The sequence below is a fragment of the Panthera uncia genome (assembly GCF_023721935.1).
Source record: "Panthera uncia isolate 11264 chromosome C1 unlocalized genomic scaffold, Puncia_PCG_1.0 HiC_scaffold_4, whole genome shotgun sequence".
Taxonomy (NCBI): domain Eukaryota; kingdom Metazoa; phylum Chordata; class Mammalia; order Carnivora; family Felidae; genus Panthera; species Panthera uncia.
Window position 1 is genome coordinate 3,831,733 of NW_026057585.1, and position 12,161 is coordinate 3,843,893.

The following is a 12,161-nucleotide window of genomic DNA, read 5'->3' on the forward strand; positions in this document are numbered from 1 at the left end:
AAATCTGCCTAGGGGCGCCTGGGTGGCTCAGTCGGTTAAGCATCCGACTTCAGCTTAGGTGACGATCTCGCGGTCCGTGAGTTCGAGCCCCACGTCGGGCTCTGGGCCGATGGCTCAGAGCCTGGAGCCTGCTTCCGATTCTGTGTCTCCCTCTCTCTCTGCCCCTCCCCCGTTCATGCTCTGTCTCTCTCTGTCTCAAAAATAAATAAACGTTAAAAAAAATTAAAAAAAAAAAATCTGCCTCAGTAGTCTCAGAACCTAAAGAATGCGAACTGCCACACACATTTGAATAAAGAGAGAAGGTGTAGGTGTAGGACAGAAGTGATGTCATCCATCCATCTGCCACTTTTCCTCTTTTCGTTCCAGGCTATGCTGTCATTAACTAGAGGAATGCAGACTCAGTGGTTTGAAATGCAGCACTCTAAAACTGCATAGTTAGCTATTGTCTTGTGTTGGGTTTGCTGAGACCCTAGACCATGGGTTTTCACCCCTGTCTGTACATTTATCACCTATGCAGATTCTATAAAAATATTGGTGCTCCATCCACTACCTCCATCCCCATTTAAATAGAAATCTCTGGTATGGAATCCAGGTATCTGTAATGCCTCTAGGATTCAAATGTGGGCTTTGTCTTGATTTACTTTACCAGGTGAGTAAATTAGCACATTACCAGATGAGTCTAATGCACATCCAAGGATGAGGATCCTCTCTACTTATTCTTACTGTTAGATACTTCTATGGAAGCAGATTATGTGCTTCATTCTGACAGCAAATCACTCTCCTCAAGTGGCTTTGCTCAGGGTCATGGTGGTAGCAGGATAATTTTTGTCTTCCATCCCTTATTTCACAGAGTTCTTACAAAGCTGACCCCTGGACTTTGAAACAACACAGTCAGACTCCCTTATACACGCCACTCCAAAGTATCTAAAGTGAGTTACACTTCCTTGAGGGAGAGAAGAGAGTGCCACTGGGAGTGACCAGAAGGTGAGAAGAGTAGGGGAGGTGATGACAGAAGTGAATGTGAAGGGGTGAAGTGGGGCAGGTGATGAAGACAAGGGATTGCGGCAACACAACAAAAGTCAACCTCAGCCCCCCCCACAGCAGGTCACAAGACTACCTGCAGATAAGGTACAGTGTCAGATGTGATGTGGACTCAGCCTCCGACAGCATGCTCTCCTAAACATCATGCCCTCTGGCCACTGAAACAGCATGGCACCAGAATTCTATCAAGGCCCAGACTTGCATCGGTGTGTGCTTCCTAAAGCATTTCTCTGGCTCACTTGGCTAAGGGTCTTGTTGGATCCCTTCGATACCCACCCCCCTCCTCTGCACCGACAGTTACTCATAACACAGGTTGTTCAAAGACATCATGAATCTCTCCCCTACACCCATGGCTTGTGTGGCCAGTGGTCATCCAGCCGCACATATGTGAGTCCCTCCCCCCTTTCCCAAACCCATTCTTTGAATCCAGGGCACTTACACCGGCTGAAGATGAATTTCCCCATTCTCTCCCACCAGTTAGAATTCCTCAGGCATTCAGTTGTGCTCTAAAGGACACTCCTGTCTTGTGAATTTTCTCTTTTTCACTGACTTCTAGGGAAGAGGGCAGGGCTCTGTGTCAGAGGTCAGAAGACCTAAAGTCCATACACTATATGGTATTTTTAAACCAAAAGTAGGTTTTCACAAACTTCTCAACTTCTTCTGAATTAGTGTTCCTTTCACTATAGCTTCCAAAGTGCACCTGCTAGTGATAGCTTATGATAAGAACATCAGGCAAGAATACAGAGCACCCCTGGATCATGGGAGAAGTCTTTACCCCAGGCCAACTGATTCCTCAAAACTATGACCTGTACTGTAACTTAGTTCTTGTTTTCAGGGATCTTTGTTAGAGATTACAGTAGTTCTGGGTCACAAGTAGAAGTTAGGTGTTGGGACTGGGTAGTGGGAGAGGTGTTGCACACTCAATTGGATCTCAGAAAAATATCTCTGGGGGTCAGGCTGAGGACATCTTGGATGTTTGGGGTCTTCTGTTTTATCCACAAATGGAAATATTCTGCCACCCCGAAGATGGAGTTTCTTTTTCTCCCCCAATTAGCAGATCTGGTTCAGAAGGTCATCTAGGAGAGTGACCTAGAGTTAGGATATGTGGGGGCAGAGTAGAAGAATTTGACAATCCCGGGAATCTACCAGATAAGGAGCCAATCTGAGCTCGCAACTTTTAGCTATTAGAGAACTGTAGTAGCAACTAGGTCTAGATGAACTCAAGTTCGTGAAACAAGGTAGAACTGTCCAAGGTGAATTGAGATCACGTGTTCTCTTATTCCCTATAGCCATTTGCTGATTCTGGGCATGGGCTGAGGACCTAGCTTTGCCTGGGCAGAGGGCACCTGAAGTTGGTTGGTAAAGTAAAACCAACTAAGCTCTTAGTGGCATGTGGCCATAAAGGGATTGACTTGAAAACTTGAAGGGCTTCAGCCATGTGCCTGGTTTTCCCCAAAGGACACTTATTGAGGCTGAACTGCATGGGATGCTTAAGAGCTAGCACAGGGGCACCTGGGGGGCTCAGTCGGGTAAGCACCCAACTTCAGGTCATGATCTCGCGATTCGTGAGTTCAAGCCCCATGACCGAGACTGTGCTGACAACTTGGAGCCTGGAGCCTACTTCAGATTCTGTGTCTCCCTCTCTCTCTGTTCCTCTCCCACATGTGTTCTGTCTCTCTCTCAAAAATAAATAAGCATTAAAAAAAAAAAAAAGAGCGAAGACAAAAGGCTTATAAAAGAGTGAAATCTCCCAAAGTCCCATGGTGCTGAGGTGATAAACTATGGCAAGTGGGCTTGACTGAAGAACATGGTCCCAAGACATTTGTCAAGTATTGAGTGATGTGGGGTAGGACACAAAAGAACTATATCAAAAATTCTTGAGGGGCGCCTGGGTGGCGCAGTCGGTTAAGCGTCCGGCTTCGGCCAGGTCACGATCTCGCGGTCCGTGAGTTCGAGCCCCGCGTCAGGCTCTGGGCTGATGGCTCGGAGCCTGGAGCCTGTTTCCGATTCTGTGTCTCCCTCTCTCTCTGCCCCTCCCCCGTTCATGCTCTGTCTCTCTCTGTCCCAAAAATAAAATAAAAAACAAAACAAAACAAAAAAAAAAAACGTTGAAAAAAAAATTCTTGAAAAATTAAATTAAAAAAAATTTTTTTTAATGTTTATTCATTTTTTGATAGAGACAGAGCGTGAGTGGGGGAGGCGCAGAGAGAGAGGGAGACACAGAATCCGAAGCAGGCTCCAGGCTCCGAACTGACAGCACAGAGCCCGACACGGGGCTTGAACTCATGGACCGTGAGATCATGACCTGAGCTGAAGTCGGACGCCCAACCGACTGAGCCACCCAGGCGCCCCTCTTTTTAATTTTTAATTAAAAATAAATGGTTTCCAGAGAACTGCTTACAAAAACAAAATTCAAGAATACCTAAAAGAATTAAAAAAAAAAAAAAAAAACAAGCAGCACTCAACGAAGTAAACAGTCACAATGTTTGATATCCAATCAAAAATTACCAGGAGACTTGTTTCTGGTCAAAATGAAATAAAAGGGACTAGATTTTTTTTTTTTTTTTTGGTTTTTTTTTTCTGAGAGAGAGAAAGAGAAAGAACACGAGCAGGGGAGGGACAGAGAGAGAGAGGGAGACAAAGAATCCAAAGCAGACTCCAGGCTCTGAGCTGTCAGCACAGCGCCCCATGCAGGGCTCGAATCCACGAACCACAAGATCATGACCTGAGCCAAAGTCTTGATGCTTAACCGACTGAGCCACCCAGGTGCACAACTAAGCCAGACAAAATATTTGAAACAATGGTTTGAAGAACAGTGATCCCTGAAATATGTGAAACAAATGAAGTAAGCCCTTTAACTGCCTACGCTGACTTTCTTGAAAATTTCCAGTGGGGTGAACTGCCTGAGTTGAGGACACAGAGCTAAGAGTCTTCAGAATCCAACATTGCTAGAAGCACAGCATAGAGTACTAAGGAGAGAGCTACACACAGAGCTAAATCAGCAGAAGGTTCCCTTGGGTATTCAGCAACATACTGACCAACACATGTGAGAAAGGAAACTTGCTGAGTCTAGATAAAGAACCACCAGACAGAATAAAAAGAACAGTGCCCAGACCTCACACGGGGCCAGAAATAGCCCCTGTTCCTGCCAGACTGGTAAACCTCATAATCTGAGGAATAATGAGTACAGTATTCAGAAGAGTCTTGCTTTAGTTGTGGGGAACAATTAGCCCCAAACAAAATGTTTGTGATAGGCAGAATAATGGCCCTCCAAAGATGTCTATGTCCTAATTCCCGGAATCTATAAGTATGTTGGATTACATGCCAGAGGGGAACAAAGATTGCAGATGGAATTAAGGTTGCTAATCAGTTGACCTTGAGATGGGGGATTAACTCTGGGTTATTAAGGTGGAGGGACCCAATCTAGTAAGTGCAAGAGGGAGGTCAGAGTGATGCAATGTGAAAAGGACTTGACCTACTGTTGCTGGTTTTGAAGATGGAAAAAAGAAGACCGTAGCTAAGGAATGTGGGTAGCCTCTGGAGTTAGAAAAGACAAGTAAATGGGTTCTCCCATGGAGCCTCCATAAAACAAAAAAAGAAAAACCAAAACAAAACCATGCAGACATCTTTATTTTAGGCCAGTGAGGTCCATTTTGGACTACAGAATGTAAACTAATAAATTTGTGATGTTTTAAGATGCTAAGTTTGTTGTAATTCGTCACAGCATCAATAGGAAACTAATACAACACTGTGATGGTCTCACCTAACATCGCAAATGCAAGAGCCATAGGATCAAATTGTTCCCAAGTAATTTAGCTGTATCCCAGAACAAAGCTAAAGAGTATTTACAAAAAAAAACAAACAAAACAACAACAAAAAAACCCTGTACCAAACAAGACAAAACCATAATGAGAAAAAAAAAAAAAATCAACTCAAATTGACTCAGAATTACACAAGAGGTTAGAAATAGCAGACAATGAACACTGGAACAATTATTATAACTTTATTCCACATGTTCAAAAACTCAGAGAAAAGACTAAACATTTTAAGTAGAGAACATATCCGATATGATATTGAACTTTAGAGATGAAAACCACAAATTGTGAGAGGAAAAACACATTGGGTGGAATGAGCATTAGAGTAGACACTGCAAAGGAAAGATCAAACTTAAAGACCTAGAAAGAGAAACTACACAAGATAAAACAGGATGAAGAAAGACTTATAACAATGAATAATACATCAGTGAATTGTGGAAAAACTTCAAGTGACATAATAACTTAAGAGTACCCAAAAGAGATAACAGGAAGAGGAACAGAACAAATATTTGAAGAAATGTGGCAAATTTTCCCCAAATTTGATGAAAACCATAAAGGTACAGATCTGAACAGCTCAGTAAACCCAAGCATGAGAAACAACAACAAAACCCAAAACACTAAACTAAGGCAAATAGTAACCACATCTTTCAAAACCTGTTATAAAGAGAAAAGTGTAAAAGAACCTTGTGGGGGGGGGGATGTTATGAAGAGAGCAACAAAGATAAGGATGCAGCAGATTTGTTATTAGAAATAATGGAAGTTAGAACACAGTGGGGAAACATTTTTAAAGTACCAAAAAGAAGAAGGGGAAAAAAAAAAACAAACCCTGCTACCTTGAACTACTTACCCAGTGAAAATATGTTTCAAAAAATGAAGGTGAAATAAGGACTTTTTCTTATACTAAAAAGCAGAAAGAGTGACTTCTGCTTCTGGGCAGACAGCTAAGACATACTGTTTCCTATTCCTCTCCCTAAGAACAACCAAAACCCTGGACATTATATATAAAACAAACATAAGAAGACACTGAGAGGTAGAAAAGGCAGGCTGACTAGGGACCTCAGTATGCAAGGAATGAGACAGTGATGAGTTCCCTGATCTCTCTAGGCCAGCAAAGGGGCAGCCCAGAAAGACATAGAGGCCATGCAGAGAACAGTAAGGAGGCACTCCTACCCCTCCCAGCCTGGGGTGGAGGACATCAGGGGGACCTAGTGTGGAGTAGAACTCCCATCCCTGCCAAATTAACAAGCACCCTTCTTGGGCATCAGTAAGGCTGAGTGGGGAACCTGAACATCTACCCATCAACGCCCTCATCTCAATACTGTCAGAGGAAGCTAGTGAAAATAGATTTAAGTAAGATCCAGAGTCTCATGATACAATGCCCAAACTGTCCAGATTTCAATAAAAAATCAGCTATCATATCAAGATGAGGAAGAGTTCAACTTAATGAGAAAAGACAACTAGTACATGATAACAAAATGACGCAGATGTCAGAGTTACCTGACGAGGGTTTTAAAGTCATCGTAAACATGCTTTAAAGAGCAACTACTAACACACTCAAAACAAATGAAGGAGAAAGTCTCATCAAAGAAATAGAAAATCTCAGTAAAGAATAAAAGATATAAAGAAGAAACAAATGGAAACTTTGTAACTGAGAAATACAATAAGATAAAATCTCAGTAGATTAACTCAATAGCAGAACAGAAGAAACAAAAGAATGAAATGGAAATAGAACAACAGAACTTAGAATGAACAACAGGGAGAAAATAAACCAAAAAGAAATGAATTCAGCCTCAGAGAACTGTGAGTCTATAACGAAAAAAATTTTAACATGCCTATCATCGGAGTCCCAGGAAAGAAGTGTGTGGGGTTTAAAAAGTACTCAGAGGAGTAGTGACTGAAAACTTCCCAAAGACATAAATCTGCAGCTTCCAGAAGGTGATCAAACCCTAAACAGGATAAATCCAAATAAATACACGAAATTCATCATAACCAAACTTCTGAACACCAAAGGGAAACAAAAAACAAACAAACAAACAAAAAAAATCAAAAACCACTTGAAACCAGTGAAAGAAAGGACACCTTACCTAGAGAAAGAAAACAGTTCGAATGACAAAAGACTTCTCATCAAAACCATGGAGTCCAGAGGAAGCAGCACATTTTTCTTTTTCTTTTTTTTTTCTTTTTTTTTTTTCTTTTTTTTTTTATTTTTGGGACAGAGAGAGACAGAGCATGAACGGGGGAGGGGCAGAGAGAGAGGGAGACACAGAATCGGAAACAGGCTCCAGGCTCGGAGCCATCAGCCCAGAGCCTGACGCGGGGCTCAAACTCACAGACCGCGAGATCGTGACCTGGCTGAAGTCGGACGCTTAACCGACTGCGCCACCCAGGCGCCCCACTAGCTACTTGCATTCTTATTCCACGAATCCTCTGAGGGATTCTAGGCACTCTCCAAAGATGCAGCAAAGATCTTTCTTTAGGGAAGACCCTGACTTACACCATCCATTCTCTGGGACGTTCTCCTGTGGTGAGCTCTGATAAGAATTAGATCGTCGTTGAAAATTCTCACTGTTTTACCTTTTCATTAGCAAGAGATGTTCTTGTCCTGAACTACATGCCCCTCCTCTATGTTGCTATAATATCCAAAGGTTAGGACAGTTGCCACATTCTGACAAAACCATCTGTTTTTGAGTACTTACTCCCTACCAATTTAAAGTCTTCAAAGAGAAGGCGACTAACCTCTATGCCTCCAGTGCCTAGAATGGTGTCAGGAAAATTAGTTACTCAATTAAGTATTCATGATATAATGTGTATAAAAACCTTTGTAAACTGAAAGTACAGAAAAATATAATTATTCCTATTTATTTACGTGCAATGGTCCTTTTTCCTTAGCCCCTCCTTAAAAGAACCATTAAGATAAAATTCTCTAACACTTCAAGCATTTCATTCCTGTTAATCCAACAGTTATGTAGTGGGCATCACTGTGAAGGCGGCTCCAAGGTCAAGCGCTGGGATGTGCAGCAGAGCCTAATAGTTATATCCTCCTCGCCTCGGAGTTGATTATGCCCAGCAGAATAGAACCCTGGGTCCACCTGTAGCTCTTCTTGGCCAGGTACACAAGTTCACTGTCAGGTGAGTTACTCTTCCAGTCCTCACTGCTCAGCCCAGGCTCCTCCTTAAGGTGTTGGATGTTGTTGTAGGCACCCCTCAGTTTCCCCTCAAGCTTTCTGATGCTAGCCTGAACTTCATTCTCATTTCCTTTGGCTATCAAGACACCATCAGCATACCCTTCTGAATGCTGTTCTCATTCTCTAAACCTGTAGACACTCTTCGAACTACTCTCTTATCTATGTGTTCTCAGGGCATAGGCTAAGCACAAAGTTTATTCAGCAAACACACATACCAGGGACTATCGCCTGGTCTTGGTTGCAGTTCCTAATGACCCCTTTAACACACACCTCAGTTCATCATAAACACAGAGAACACCGGAGCAGGAAGGAACTGTCTAGTATACAAGATAAGGCCAAGGCCTGCCTGATTTGTCTGGCAAAAATACAATGAGCCACTTTTAGCTTCACTCCATTACTTTCATAGACAGTGAAAGGGAGAGTAGCCAAATGTGCCATCCTCCTGGGCCACTGTCCTATATACCGAAACATACAACACCAAAAAAAGTGGCGTGGCAGCGGCTGATAACCGCAATGTGAGCTGTAGAACACCCATTGCTAAGGAGCCAGTTCTGGACTGCAGCTGAATGGTTTTATGGTCTCAGCCATACCTTGAGGTGGGGAAGGGGCAGGCAAAGCATCATATCTCACCAAAACTTGGTAGGTATTGATAGCCTATCGCATGACAGCTTATAAGGAGAAATAGAGAGGTGAGTGAAATCTTCAGGGCAACTTCTCACAAGCCCCCCATCCTCTCATGCTCTAGTGGATGAAAAGATATTCTACCAGGACTGATTCAAGCCTGTGCCTATGTGACTATGTGAAAACATATAAGGTCTCCAGGGTACCATGGTGGAGCCGTTCCTCTATAAGAAACTTGGAAACCTGGAAAAATTAAGGATAATAACCTAATTTTATAGATGAAGAAACTGAGACTTGCAAAGGTTAACAAAGATGAACTTGCTAGAGCTCCCACAGGTGGCTGGTGGGAGAGCTACCTTTATAAATCCAGGAGCTTCGAGACTCCCTAGTCTGTGCTCTTCACGTGGTGCCACACAACCTCATATTAGAATGTCAGGGGCCTGCAGAATAAACAGTGTTTTCTCACTTTTAAGACAAATACATCAGAAGATTCTTGCCCAGGAACAATATATTCTCATGGTCTCTATAGGTCTACTTTTTATGCTCAGTGAACTTTCAATCCTTAGCTGATGATATTAAACCAAGGAATACATTAAGTAATAATTAACACTCATCGCAATTATAATGTTTTTAGTAATTATACGTATAATGTTTGGCTGTTAGAGATAATCTTCATGTGAGCAGGACTTGTCTTGTCCCCCTGCCACATAGTCAATAAATATTTGTTGAATAAATAAAGTCATTATTGGGGCGCCTGGGTGGCTCAGTCGGTTGAGCATCTGACTTGAGCTCGGGTCATGATCTCGCGGTCCGTGAGTTCGAGCCCCGCATCGGGCTCTGTGCTGACAGCTCAGAGCCTGGAGCCTGTTTCAGATTCTGTGTCTCCCTCTCTCTCTGACCCTCCCCTGTTCATGCTCTGTCTCTCTCTGTCTCAAAAATAAAAATAAACGTTAAAACAAAAAATTTAAAAAAAAAAGTCATTATTTACATTATTAAACAACTAATTCTTACCAATATTCCTTAGTTCTAAGTGTATTCTTCACCCAATCCTTTACTGAAGCTGGAGTAAAGCAATAAAACCATGGATTGGGAAAAGACATTATTGGATTTGAATACCAGATCCACCACTTAACTAAACATGGAGGGGCGCCTGGGTGACTCGGCTAAGCGTCTGACTTTGGCTCAGATCATGATCTTGCGGTTTGTGGGTTCGAGCCCCGCCTTGGGCTCTGTGCTGCTGACAGCTGGGAGCCTGGAGCCTGCTTCGGATTCTGTGTCTCCCTCTCTCTTTGCCCCTCCCCCACTCGCACTCTGTCTCTCTCTCTCTCAAAAATGAATAATAAACATTAAAAAAATTTTTTTAACCTAAATATGGAATAGTAGATAACATCTTTAATCTTTTCAAGCCTCATTATCTCATTTTACAAAATGGAGAATATAACAGTACACATTTGGATGATTATGTGTGTGAGAGAGAGACAGAAAGAGAGAGAGGGAGAGTAACCTCAGTGTCTAAGTCACTCAATTAATGTGAATTCCTCGTTCTCCAATCCTTTGTGCACTAGTTGCAGACATAGGAATCACTTACACCAAATCACACAGAGGACTTGTTAAAAATCTCAGGGCATAGGGATAAAGCACAGGAATCCCCCTTTTCCCCACAATTTCCTGGGTCACTCTTACACAATCACTGAAGAAGCAAAGTAAATAGGTAGTTGAAAATCTGAAGAATCACCTCTTAGATGATCAGTGGATGGCTCAGCCCCTTCCTTGACATCAAGGAAAAATACTTTGAAACATGGGAATGGGGAAGAGAATAACTAGTACAAGGTTTCTTAATAAGAAAGAAGAAACGACAGCTGTTGAAATAACAAGGGGCTGGAGGAGGGAGAAAAAGAGGCACACGTATTGTTTGAGAAAGGATATTCATTATTATAATTTTATGTTTAACAAAACCTCACTACTTTCATGACACAGACTATAGAAAAGAAAAGTTCAATGACAGCTCCTTGACAGGGAAGGCTGTGCATTGGGAAGGTTCTATCTTTTGCATTATCAGAGAGTGTCAAGGCCATGGGAAAAATTAAACAAATGGGCATTTCAGGTCAGTAACTCTGGGAAATAGAGAAAATAATCCATCATAATATCTTGATATGGTTCAATTGTAGGTTTGAATGTGAGAACAAAGCTACATTTTACTTGCCCAAAGTATCACCCACCTAAGTTTGTTAGGAGCTTAAGCCAGGCAAGCCATTTTGTGATGATTCAGGATAAAAGGACTAGCATTAGGAATTATGACATGAAAAAAAAAATGATCATAAAATTATAATTTTTTTAACCCTCCAGAGAAAACACATGCTACAGGGGAAAGCAATGTCAGCTTTGTGCACTGAGAGTCCAGGGTTCTAGCATTATTTCTGCCATAGACATTGTGCAAATTTGATCAATCACTTTACCTCAGTTTTCTCAGCTATAAAATGAGGATAGTAAGTAAATGACCTCTAAGTTTCTTTTAACCCAGAATTATCCTGTGGTTTGATGAAGTTTAAACAATTCATGTCAGGCAGTGAGACAACAGAGCACAGAAGTAGAGGTTAGAGCACTTCCAGTGCTGTGTACCAACAAAAAGTCATCTTCATAATTGTTAAATTTTCAATATCTGGTCCCTGGCACTGAAAAACAAATGAGTTGCCTCATCCTCCCCCCTGGCTGCCTCTAGATTCTGGAAAAACAGCAAAGGTCTCAGAGCTTTACAATGTCACTTGGGAAGAAATGTGAGTAAAATGAGAAAAAGGAAAGAAGAAAAATCTTGAAATAGTGACCAAATGGTAGAATTTGAAGAGTTAATTCATGACTATGCTTCTAAGCTTGGGGATGATATTTGGATAATGTGTGAACAGGTCAGATGATAGCAGCCCGAGGCTATGGTCAGTATGGCTTGGCATTGTTTTGACCTTCAGGTGTTGAATTTTCCTGGAAATGTCCTGAAAGTCACAGAGACAAGTGAAATCTGAAGCCATGGAAAGACATAACAATGCTATACTATAGCCATGTAGCCCAATTTTATGAGAAGATTCAACTACTGCAAGAAAACGTAAAATTGACATTCAAAAAACCCTAGGAGAGGGGCGCCTGAGTGGCTCAGTCTCTTGAGTGACCTACTTCGGCTCAGGTCATGATCTGACGGTTCGTGAGTTCAAGCCCTGCATCGGGCTCTGTGCTGATAGCTCAGAACCTGGAGCCTGCTTCGGATTCTGTGTCTCCCTCTCTCTCTGCCCCTCCCTCCCACACGCTCTGTCTCTCTCTGCCTCTCAAAAATAAAGAAAACTAATAACAAAAAAAAAAAATTTTTAAAGCCCTAGGAGAAATATAGAAGCTGTTGAAGATTACCACGAATGAGTAGGTATAGCAGTGTGTTGGGAACCAAGGAGCATGGCCTGAACTTGCAGAACTGCATGTCAGTGACCACAACTATGCAGAGAAGCCTTTTGTTCACAGG